This window comes from Leptinotarsa decemlineata, unplaced genomic scaffold (assembly GCF_025532065.1).
Source record: "Leptinotarsa decemlineata unplaced genomic scaffold, Ldec_3_MD MMD2_tig00000576_RagTag_RagTag, whole genome shotgun sequence".
Classification (NCBI taxonomy): domain Eukaryota; kingdom Metazoa; phylum Arthropoda; class Insecta; order Coleoptera; family Chrysomelidae; genus Leptinotarsa; species Leptinotarsa decemlineata.
The window spans coordinates 1,410,645-1,423,303 of NW_027412551.1; the positions used below are offsets into that span (position 1 = coordinate 1,410,645).

The 12,659-nt window shown below is 35.1% G+C and overlaps 1 pseudogene; it reads right to left on the reverse strand.

The window, feature by feature from the left end:
• Positions 1 to 1,474: 1,474 nt before the first annotated feature.
• LOC111507139 (large ribosomal subunit protein P1-like) lies at positions 1,475 to 4,451 on the reverse strand (annotated as a pseudogene).
• Positions 4,452 to 12,659: the final 8,208 nt, after the last annotated feature.

Below are 12,659 nucleotides of genomic sequence, written 5' to 3' on the forward strand. Positions count from 1 at the left end.
ATTTATAAAATATCATAAATATCTTTACACCGATTTACTTGAAGTTATTTGAAGTAATGAGGTCCCTGTATAGTCCGAATTTACTAGGTCCAGTGGCGTCTCAGTGGGCACCACAGCCAACAATATCGAGAAGAAAAATAACGCCACTGAATTTTTTGTAGTTCTTCATTTCTTTAGATTAACCAACTGAAAGTACAAGTTTTTGGTCACTTGTGTTCTCTTCATATCAAGCCTCCTATTCGAGAAAAAAAATTCAATTCACTTTGCATGTCATGAACACCTGCTCTGGAGACCAGTTGACAGTGATAGTGTTGTCTTCACAGTGAATGTCAAAGTGGTTAATTAGCAATGATTCCATCAAAAACATTTCAAAATAGCTAACATGCACTTTATTATTAGCAAGTGGAAATGCGGGAGAATTTACCTGGATATATATCTTAACACAGTGATAGATAGAAATAGAAGAAGATCCTTCAAATAGTTCCAGCACTGCAGCTGGAAGTCAGCCCAAAAACCGTATAGACAGTTCTAGAAAGAAACCCCCTTATACCCATATCACATACAGCGGTTCCAACTGAAATACAGTTGTTATCTGCATACATTCTTTTGACAGATAACAAATGAATTTCAACTATCTGTGTGATAATTCTTCGTACCGGGTTATCATTGTAATGACGAGAAGAAGAAGACAGAAATGTGTACCTGAATTTAATTCTGGGTAACATCCTGTATATAATATCCATGTAGAAAATTAGATCTGGAAATTTTGTTTTTTCGACGTTTATTCTTTCTCACACTTGAGCTGATTTCATGCTGACCTAAATTCGTTCATTTCATCCAGAAAGAATATAGAAAATTCTGAGAATAATCATTTCAGTGAAGTGCAAGTTTTAATTACTTCTGTAACTTTCGCAAGCGATATTTCAGAAACTACTAGGAAGAAACTAATGATTGAGGGTGACATTATAAAGGAAAACAAAAGTACTTCATGACAAGACGCCAAATAAACCCCCATAATCAATATTGTAACAGTGACACCTATCTCTGGCAGAGAGTTGAACCAAGAAAACTTGGAACTGTCTTCTGACAATAAAATTGAAGTGCTCTCCAGATTTTCTTTATTATTTCGTGGAAGGAAAATAATGAGGGTGTGAAGTGTTCAAATAGACACTCTGTATAAATATCCAGTGATGAAATCTCAACAAGAAATGATTTGATAGCAAAACGTGAAGTACAATAATTTTGGTTAGAATAAGAGATACAGACATTCTCAAAGATTTCATACAAATCTATATAAAATCTTGAAAGATAACGAAATCGCACAAAATTACCATTTTAGAGAGCGCCCGAATTTTTATTTTCCTAACTGAAAAGTTTGGAAGGTATTTCGATTCTTTTGGAAAAAATTATGAATATCCTCCAAATCCCAAGAAAAAAATCTATTTCTATATCACATAGTTGAAAAACTTGTACTCTAATCGAAAAGTCCAAGACCCATATCATCATCAGACTCTTCAGGTTCTTCGTACTTCTTCTTTTCCTTCTTGGCAGGCTCAGCAGCAGCTGCTACCGCAGCTGAAGCTGCAGCACCTCTTGCCGAGGGTGCACTTCCCACTCCAGACCCAATATTTGTTATCAGTTCCCTGACGTTGATTCCTTCTGGCGCTTTTGCAAAAAGACCAGGCCAGTATGGTTCTACGTCCACATTGGCTGATCTGGATTTTCTCGCCAGTTACGGCAAAATTATCATCAACCAGAATTAGGGCTGAGTAGACGCAAGCAAGTTCGGCGTTGCAAGTAATTTTTCTAATTTCTATACTCTACATTCCAGCAAATCACTTTCTGGCACAAATTAATTCCATGCATCTCAAAGGCACATTCAGATTTGCCAGGCTATAGGTTCCAAACATGATCAAAAAAGATGCCTTTGTAAATACATTTTTATCAATCTTTGTTGTGTGACGACCTGGTTTATTGTACGATATACGGTTATAGTGTCAGAACTTGACTATCTATCAAATACAAAAGTTTGCCCCGATAGCTTTGCTGTCTCCGACCTAAAAAACTCCTCCTAATTTCTTTTGTACCTCATTTTTATTTTGTGCTTAAAGTTGATTTGGTGAATATATAAAAATATTACTTCATTCTTTTGAGTTAGTTTCGTTTTCAAATCGATTTGTATTTTTCAAATGATTTTTATATTTTTACTACATGTTTTTTCAAAATAATGACGATGCATGGAATCACCACAACCATTTCTTCTACCGTTTTAATCGGGCAAAGTGGTCGTATAGAATACGGATTATATTCTCGTTAACTTATGTTTACATACTTCACGAACAAATCAGTAGTCCATATCAATTCATATCACTTTCACATATTGTATTCTAATGTAACAGTTCAACGACATTGTTTCTCAAACAAATGCGAATGAATAGTTGATGAGATGTAAATTCTTCAAAGGTACAGCTTATGTGGAATATTTTATGCAGACAGTTTCGTGTTGGAATGAAATGACATCATCGTTGTTTGTTTTCGTGATGTTTTGTTTAATACCTACCTACTCTCTTTCGGATGTTTGAGTACAAAAAAGGTAGTTATGTCTATTCTTTGATTTTTCCAAATCTTTTCAAACCGAATAGTTTAGGAAGGATGAAACTTTGTTTTTTGTAGTATAACGTGAAAATGATTCGCAGACTTCTCAGACGGAAAGACTTTATACAACATTACAGTTATCAACTATTTATGGGTGACGAGGTGGAACAGCTATATTATTTTCGAATGAAACGAGTTGTGAATCAAACATTACCTCCACTATAACAATCTTGTTATTCTCATTCATATATTCACCTAAACTTGAATTTCTGTTCCTACCAAATTATGCATTTCAGTATATTGTCAAGCCAAATTGACTAGCCAAGCAAAACACATAATTAAATTGAACGTTCACTGAACGAAAGTTTGATGAAAAATGGTTTAGATATAAAATTTAAACAATCGATGTTTCGCTGTATTACTTTTTTTTCATCTCTATATTATACCTATCACTAAAAATAAGGATCAAAGAGACCGACATTTCTATCACCTGTATCTGATGTCCATTAACACTTAAATATACCAGGACAAAACACTATAGCTCTTAGAGCGGTGCCTGTGCGCTGGAGATTGAATTCATTTGGAAAAAAGTTCTTAGGAAATTTATTCCACATAAACGCCGTTCTCGAAATGAAGGAGTTTTTGAACAGTGGAATTCGAGGTGTACTAAGTTGAACCTCATAACGATGAGCAGGCACAGTCCGTCGCATATTTCTGATATGTACCACTCTTGGTGGAATCAAATGTGCAAGGTCACAGGAACACTTCCTGTGAAAGTATCTATAGAAGAGAGATAAATCTCCAACCTTTCTTAGATGTTCCAGACTATCAAGGTTGCAAGTGATTCTCGACTCCAATCAGGCGGTTGACTCTTTTCTGGATGGAATCCAGCAGCTTCGGGGTATGATTGGGGGCAGAGCTCTATACATGAAAACAATACTCCAAAGAAGGTCTGATCTGAGCTTTATAAAGCATCAAAAGTTGCTGAGGTGTGTACGATTCGGAACAGTGTTCCAATTTTTTGGGAAGCATCCTTTGCAATTCCAGCGACATGACTGTGCCAAGACATATTGGTGTCAATTTCAACTCCCAATAAACTTATCGAAGCAGAAAGTGGAATTGTCTGACCTGACATTATTATATCTGGTTCGGAGACATGTATCTTCTTGGAGAAAACCGATGCCTGGGTTTTTGTGGCATTGAATTGAACCTGGTTACAGCCCAATTCGAAATTACTCCTAGATCCTCATTAAGGTATCCAATCTCCTGCTGCCGGTGAAGATGTGCATCTACAGTCGATGTCCTGGAATGCAAATGTGATGACGAGATTTATTGGATTATTGGTTTTTTCCAATGAGTCGTTGCTATACAATAAAAATAGAAAGTATTTTATTTGCAGTGTGAAATAAGCATTTAAATAACGTTTTCTGGAAATCATCATTTTACATCTTCATCAATATTTTTTCGTGTATTGGACGGAAAGGGACGATATGTCAATAGACGTGTATGTATATTATACAGGGTGGGCCATCGAAAACTTGACATGTAGGTTTTTGGTACTAATCTTGGAAATCCTGAAAAACACTCTGACAGGTTGATTTTTATTGGAAGGGGGACAGTTTTTTCCCCATTAACAGCGTCGTCACTTCAACCCCGGAGCAGAGGGGTGAACAACCCTTGGAATTTTCATAGGGAACTGGAGGCGAGTCGTACATCGTTTGAAAAATCTTGGAATTCTCTAAACAGTGGGGTAATTTTTTTTTTAATTTGGACGAACCATATTAAATTTATAGTTGAAGTTACTTACTTTATTCTCATGTTACCATATGCTCAAAATGGGCACCTCCAGCTACCATGCAGTAATATAGATTCCGCTGGAAACCTTCTCGAACATTGTGAAGCATTTCTGGAGTGATTTAGCGGTATTCGTTTGTGATTCGTTGCCGTAAATCTTCGAGTGATGCAGGAGGAGTACAGTAAATTCTGCTTTTCAAATTATCCCACAGAAGGAAATCTAACGGCGAAAGGTCTGGTGATCATGGTGGCCGTTCGATAGTGCCCCGCCGCCCAATCCAGTGATCCAGCAGAGTATGATCTAAATACTGCCAAACAGGCAGGGCATAGTGCGGAAGAACCCCATCTTGTTAAAATATCAATAGATCTTCCCGATAATTGTGATCATTTTCAATAATATCAGTGAGAAGGAGTTATTAGTTTCTGCCAGAAGCTCCAGATACATTTGTCCGGTTAAATTGCCTTCTAAAAGCAATGGGCCAACAATACGGTTACCAAAAATTCCAGCCCATACATTTAATTTTTGTGTCACCTAATAGCGACAATTATGGCGACTAACTGTGCCATTTGGAAAAAAAGAACATTCATCAGTGAAGTAAATGTTTGAAATGAAATGTGGATTTTCCACCGCTCGTTCACTAACCAACTCGCAAAATTGCAAGCGTCGATCGAAATCATCTTCATTCAGTTCTTGCGTTAATTTATTCTTGTAAGGATGCATTTTGTGGGTTTTTGAAATAAGCCGAATGCTAGTTCATGACACCCCGGAAAGAAATGCTAACTTTCTTTTGCTCAAAGAATGGTCAAGCACAACATGACCCAGAATTGCCACTTGTGTCTCCTCATTTGTTACTGGTGGTTCTATTTGCTGTTTTTTATTTGCTGGAGATCCAGTTGAGCGAAATTTTGCAATTAAATCGAAAACATACTGTCGCGACACATTCTTCCCATGTTGATTGAACAGTTCAGCGGTTCTCGCAGCACAACGTCTATTTCCATAGTACAGTTCAATCAACTCAACCCTCTCTGCAGTTGTGTAAACCATTGTTTCTTCAGCAATACTTTACGGCACTCACTACTAGTAATAATGTAGGAAGATATCACTTTTAACATTAGAATGAGAAATAGAAACAGCATTTTTAAACATTTCTCAGTTGTAATAGTCCCCTTATCAGAAAAGAAATGAAAAAAGTAGCCTAAGAAACAAATGAAAGAGTTCAAAATATATTCCAACTGAGCAGTGGCGTACAACAATTTGTTGATATTAACAATATTGAAAAAGTTAATTATCGGAAAAAACTCTTTTAAATACGTCCAAATTTTAAAAAATATACAGCATTGTTTAGGGAATTCCGAAATCTTTCAAACGATGTGCGACTCGCCCCCTATTCCCTATTAACATTCCAAGGGTTGTTCACCCCTCCGGGGTTGAAGTGAAGACGCTGTAAATGGGGAAAAATGTCCCCGTCCCAATGAAAATCGACCTATCTGAGCGGTTTTTCGGATTTGCAAGATGAGTACCCAAAACCTCCACGTCAAATTTTCGACGGCCCGCCCTGCATACTATTTTTTCTGGATAATAATGTATATTGAATGCCTATAAAAAACAATTCTATTTAAACACTTTCAAGAAATGTTTCAATGAGTTATGGAATATTTCTCCAAAAACTAAAAATTTGTATTTCATTGGAATTAAACCACAATTCCAACATAACACCTATACCTACTTTTTCCTTCATTATACTTTTCTCACTGTCTTCAGAATTTCTTATCCATATCGAATGACTATCATTTCTGTCTTCGAACTTGTTAAAGGATGAATTGTGTGATTTTATTAATAATTCTCTTCTACTGACACCTGCAATCAATCACGTATTACGGAAGATAATAAATCCAATGAAAAAGTGACTTGTTAATATCTACACGGTATTAATTGTGAATGGAAAATAGTCTATAATAATCTTCCTGTTTTTCAGTTTCATGAACGCCTTATAAATATTGCAGGCAACATCGCGTCGTGTATCATCAAGCGGAATACCAAACAAGCATAAATAGTAGAACAAAACTTTAATGAACCAGTGTATAATTGCATATATCTATTTGGAAACCAGATTAACCGTTACACACGCTTGCCTAGAGCGATCACTGTTGCTTTTTACCGTCGACATCAGTTTTTGTTGCAATCTCCTTGTTGATTACATGGAAGTTAAAGGAATGCTTTGAAGTGGGTGTGTGGTATTATGTGGAGATTTAAATGTATTTCAAACCTTTTGGTATTTCTTTTCAAGAATAAAGTCGCACAAACCTATGGATTTCAGCAGGGTTATTCTGTTAAAATGCTTCAAAAGTACTTATATTATATAGACTTTGTAGCTACAAAGTAGCAGCTTATAATAGTATGATTCACAGATTAGTCAATGTTTCTCTTTCAATAGTTAATTTCAATGAAGAACTTAATATTATCAAGCAAATTGCAGTAAACAATGGGTTTCAGCCGAATTAGTAGGCAAAATACTTCCCAAAAAAGTCTACGCAAAAGCGATTCGAGACTTTTTTTCCATTGATAAGTTAAGTAAGATAATCAAAATTATAGAGCTTTAACGTATTTTGGACAAACAACGAAAAAAGCGGCTTCATTTTTGAGGAACCAAGATATTAAAATTGCATAAAGAACAAGTAAAACGTTGGGTAAATCAGTTGATGATAATAAAGATGAAACATCCAAATTCAAGAAATCAGGAGTATATAAATTAAAATGTGGAACGTGTCAAACTGGCAGAACATTTAGGAATCGAATCCAGGAACATCATATGAGCTATGCATATAAGAAAACCAGTTCAATATATTCAATTCATCTTTCAAAAGAAAATCATATCTTCAACGAAGAGTACGAAATTTCACTCATAGAAAATAGAGGGTTGAAACTAAATCACTTGGAAGAAATGAAAATGAATAAACTCAAAAATTCAAACATTTCATCGAATGACCAACTGGATTTGAGTAGATCACCATTATTGAACTTGTTTTCTTAGAAAAACCAAGAAAGAATTATTATTGATGAAGAAGTGAGGTAATATGCTTCAGGTGATCATAACTAAAGAGGTACCCCAGGTAGAGGTTTAGGTAATTTGTTGGAGGTAGTCTCAATTATGGTTACCAGTAGTATATGAATATTATACATAAACAGTGATTTGAATAGAACAAGTTGCTTCTTCAACTTGTAGTATTCAAATTATAATTGATAAATATAATGTGTTAGCGAAACATGTCGTGATATATTTTTCAAAAAAAGGTTGTGGAGATCAAATCGTGCGGTGTAATTTATGAAATCATATTATTTTATTTGAGCTACTCAGAATAAAAGTGGTGTAATCGAAAATTTGAGAATCCGAGTTCTTTACAAAAAGGTATTGCTTTGTAGCTTCTTGCAACTTTTCTATTGATGATATACAACTCAAAATACAATAAAACCGTATTCAAGATATGTTACCCCCATTTTTCTACTGGTCGTTTTACAAAAATTTGAATTACACCAATCATTGTGAGTGAATCTCACCATTTTCATTCTAGTCAGCTCAACTATATAGGGTCTTCCAAAAGGGACTTCCGAAATTGGACAATTGATAATGGCCCTTATGTTGAAGCTACATCTCTCAAATGTGGGTGTTCTGTTCGAGCAACGTATTACGTGCTTCACCATAATCGTCCTACCGAGAGGACTATTCGCGGTGTGGTGGGTAAATTTAAATCCGCTGGTTCAGTAAACGATCCATCAACACCCGTACGCCGACAAAATGCAAGATCTGCCGAAAACGTGGCCACGTTGCTCACAAGAACTTGGCCTTTCGCAGGACACAACTTGGTGAATTTTGCGTCGTGACTTGGACCTGCACCCCTACAAAATTCAACTGACCCAAGAACTGAAGGTAAATGACTATAGACAAAGACGTGTATTCGCCAAATGGACTCTGGAGCAGTCAGCAATTGACTCTAATTTCCATCAGAAAATCATCTTCAGCGATGAGACCCATTTTTGAATGAATGTATACGCGAACAACCGAAACTTTCAAGTTTGGAACGATACCAATCCACATGGGATCCGAGAGCGTCCAATGCATCCCGAAAAAGTCACTGTTTGATGTGGAGTTTGGGCACCGTCATCGGTACATGTATGTGATGTTGATGTTCAGGTTGATGTTTGTTAGTTTTTTGATTTGGTGACCTACGTATGTGTGTGCAGTCCATCGTTGTGTTGTTTTATCTGTTGGACTAGTTTGATCCTTGTTCTCTATTTTTTGTTTGATTCTATTTTCTAATTTGTCTATTGTCTGTCCGTTCTCGTTCGCTATTTGGTATATGAGAGAAAATCCAACATGAAGCGTATTACCTGATGTAACCTAAATACAGGCAAATTTACCAGCAGTACCTGTACTGAGGCGTTCTAACCGCATAAAAAAACAAACAAGAGAAAGAAACGTGCAGTTTGAGTATAGTCAAGAAGATGATAACACTGCCAGCTATCGAAAGCGCTTACATATAATAAACAGAAGTTATAAAGCTTCAAATCCTTTTTGTGACATATGCTTATTTTGAGATATTCAATATATTATATTCAAATTACAGTTTTGATCAAAGCTCATTCAAAAGTCGTCAGCCTCGCCTATGACACAGTTCATCTGTAGTGACAAAAAGACTATCAGCCAATTTCAAATAAAATTTCACATTTTTCGTAGTAGCTATGATGTGTTCGATGTGTTATTCTTTGAAGCAGTGGTGAAATCTGACAAAAAATTAATTATATTGGCATTATAATGAATTGCCATCTCCATTGGGTCACCATATGAGACGTATTATGGAAAACTTGAGATATTATTTTTGCAAATTCGAAAAGCAGCAGGCGTTTCAGAAAGAAAACAAAAAATAATGCTCTGTAAAAGTCTGGTGAAACCAAATCTGGCATGGGATATACAGAGCCTTCATATCTTCTTACACTGGAAGTTATCCAAAAGCGGTTTCTCAAGTCTATTTTACGAAAAAATCATAACTACCCTCGTGAACTTTTAAGTTCAATCTGCTTGATCAAACGATTGAGTCAATTGATTGACCCGCGCTTCAATCAACTGCAATCAGCTCTTCAATATTTTGATCAAAATCTTCTTCTCATCAGAAATGTGACCAGTGCACACTTGTTGTCCGTTCGCTGGTGGTTCATTTCGGTGAGCAATGGTTTCGAACACGGATTTTATCAATCACCATCAAGCCTCGCTTCAAGCGTCAAACAGGTTCCTACACGATCAATCACGTTTGACTCAATCGAATGACTTGAGGTTTTGATCAAAATGATTGACCGTCTAGAGCCTCCTTTATATGAGTAGTCAGAAATTCACGATTCAAGACCAATATATTTACCGGTATGATACCTACTCGTAACAAACAAGATATGTTGGTACTACGTATGACTGAAACAGGAACATTCAGGAATCATTCAGGGCCAAAAATATTCATATTACTTTCAAAGGAAATACATAATAAACCAAACGTTTATGAGTAAGAACTGAAATTGGGAAATTCTACCAATGATAGGACCTGGAAAGAAATGAAAAATGTAATAGTGAATGAGTTCTGAAACTCGCTACGTGGATATTGTATTTGTTATCTAAGTGTCATTTTGAGCTACCGCATAAGTTTATATACTTATTCTGGTATTCGTTCCATGGACCGTATATTCAAAATCTGTCATTTTGACATGCAACATGGCAGCAACTAGATAATTTTATTTTATATTTGAGATTCATTTCATTAATGTGTTATCCTATTTATTATTTGTACATGTATGTGTGTGTTCTTTTGAGTTTATCAAATTATTGATTTGACGTATGTAAAAACACTTTGTGTAATGGCATGAATAAATATTTATCTATCTATCTATCTATTTCTAAACTGGCATGTTATAATGTTATTATATTCATGATACTCTTTTTCTTACATTTTACATTTTCATATTATATTTTCTAGTGCATATTTGATACATTACGTTTATGAGATTTCATGTATTGATTATTTTTTTCACCATATGCAGGCATTCTGTTCTGTAGGTTACTGTATATTCATTTGCATAATTGTGGCAAATAAAATGTATTATTATTATTATATAATGCATCATAAACAACTTTATACCGTTAGTGCCAGAGTTATTATGTATAATAAATACCTGATATTTAATCAATGAATATACGAAACAATTTTTTTATATAGCAAGTTCCTGAGAACTTGCGAAAATTGCCTGTTCCATACATTTCTTGACGCGGCTAAGAAAATATGTCATGAAATAATATTTTTCAAAAGTCAAATTTGGAAAAAAAATGAACAAATATTTTGAAATTTCTCTGCTCGGAATTTGTTTCGGATGATAAAGATTTCTTATATAATTCCATCCAAATAGGTAAGAGTTATTCACCTACAAAAGGAAAATATCTGTGAACAGGAAATGACAAATAACAAGGTTTCATTCTATGAAAGTACCGTGAAATTATTTTCTGAATGTAAATTGTAGAACAAATTCATTATAAATATCATTAGTATCGAAAGCATTCTGACGATGAAATGACATTTTTTATGAGGAAATATGCTAGATTACAGCACAAAAACGTTCTTGATGAGTCCTGCATAAATTATGTACTTGATCGAATTCCTTTCTTATTGACCTAATTCTTGATGATGTTTTACCTAATGAAGTTGGAAAGTAATGAGCTTTCGCGGAATCCGAACTGCAATTCACGAAATTCATGAGTAAAGAGACATCCTATTATTGTAATGGATGTTTGAGGAAAGTCTTCAATTTTTAATCTTTGAAATGCACTTTGTGTATGGGATGATCAAATGTTTCTTGATCTTGGATTTTCATGTTCTGAGAAATGACAAGTATCTAGTTTTCTGTTGGACATATCCACGAAAGTTCAAAGTCAAACGATCCAGATGAATCGTCTATTATATAGTAAAAACCACCGTTTGTTTTTTATCTTTACTTTGAGAAATCAGATTGAAAATGGCGTATCTTTTCAATAGACATAAAAACACCACATCAGCAATTTTTACCTGTTACGGTTTGGTGTTCTATCCTAATACCAAACCGTTATTTTCAACATTTCGACATCAGTTTCAGTCAGCAAGTAATCATCTTCAAGAGAAAGATTGAACAAATCTAAGGTAGAAGACCTAAATTCACACACTGTCCTAAATTCCGACACATTTCTGTTTATACAACTGAAATAAGAAATTCACAAAATATAGATACAGATAAAATCTAACATTAATTAATCGGGTCAAGATTCGTTTTCTACCTTACCGACACTGTCACTGTTACGTTGGATGATGACTGAAAGTTGTGTGTTGTGCTCATTTGTAAAGTATTTCTAATGAGGTAAGCAGTCACCACTAAATGAGGAAATGTGAATAAACTTCATGGGGTTGAATATAATATCTTCAAATTTAAATATAAATGGGGTTTACTGCTAGAATTGTTAAGGAATTCAAAAATTTAAATAGTGTCTGAATTAGGTACAAGTGAATTCGTGTGTTTCCCAAATGAGACAATGGGTCTTGGAAATGGGTAAATCTGATATTTGGTAGATATCGTTCTGTTTCTTTCTATTCGCATGAAATTAGAAATCGTATCCAAATTCCGACAGAAGTGTCGGAGTTCGGAACTTCAACTGTCTGAATTATGTTCGGTTTATGTAAACGATTATCCTCCATTATTTTCACATTAGGATATAATAATTTATCATTGTTTTTGCTTTGATTGCATAATGTCAACAAAAAAACCTTGACTATAGCAAATACGATATAAGACGTGCTTTGGATTCCATAAAAAATGGCACACCTTGTTCAGCTGCAGCCAAACAATATTATGTCCCCAAAACTACGCTAATTGGAAAGATCCATGGAATTTATCCCAAAGACTGTCGTAGCGGAGCACCTTCGGTTCTAACTGTGAATAAATAACCTGTTGATACAGTGAATCATTATTAGGGGGCGTATTGGTTTTCCCCTCAATTAAAGATCAATTGCTCGAGAGGGTTTCTCTCCTGGTGAAAATTTGAAGCGTTCTAACAATTTTAGAGATGGAAGACCAGGTCGCCCACCGATGGTTCGATTTATTATCAAAAGGCACCCTGAAATAGAACAAACGAATAGCACAAGACTTTTGCGCATTTCAAGCAGCTGTAACTGAAAATAAAATCAGAAACTGGCATAAGAACATAGAAGAT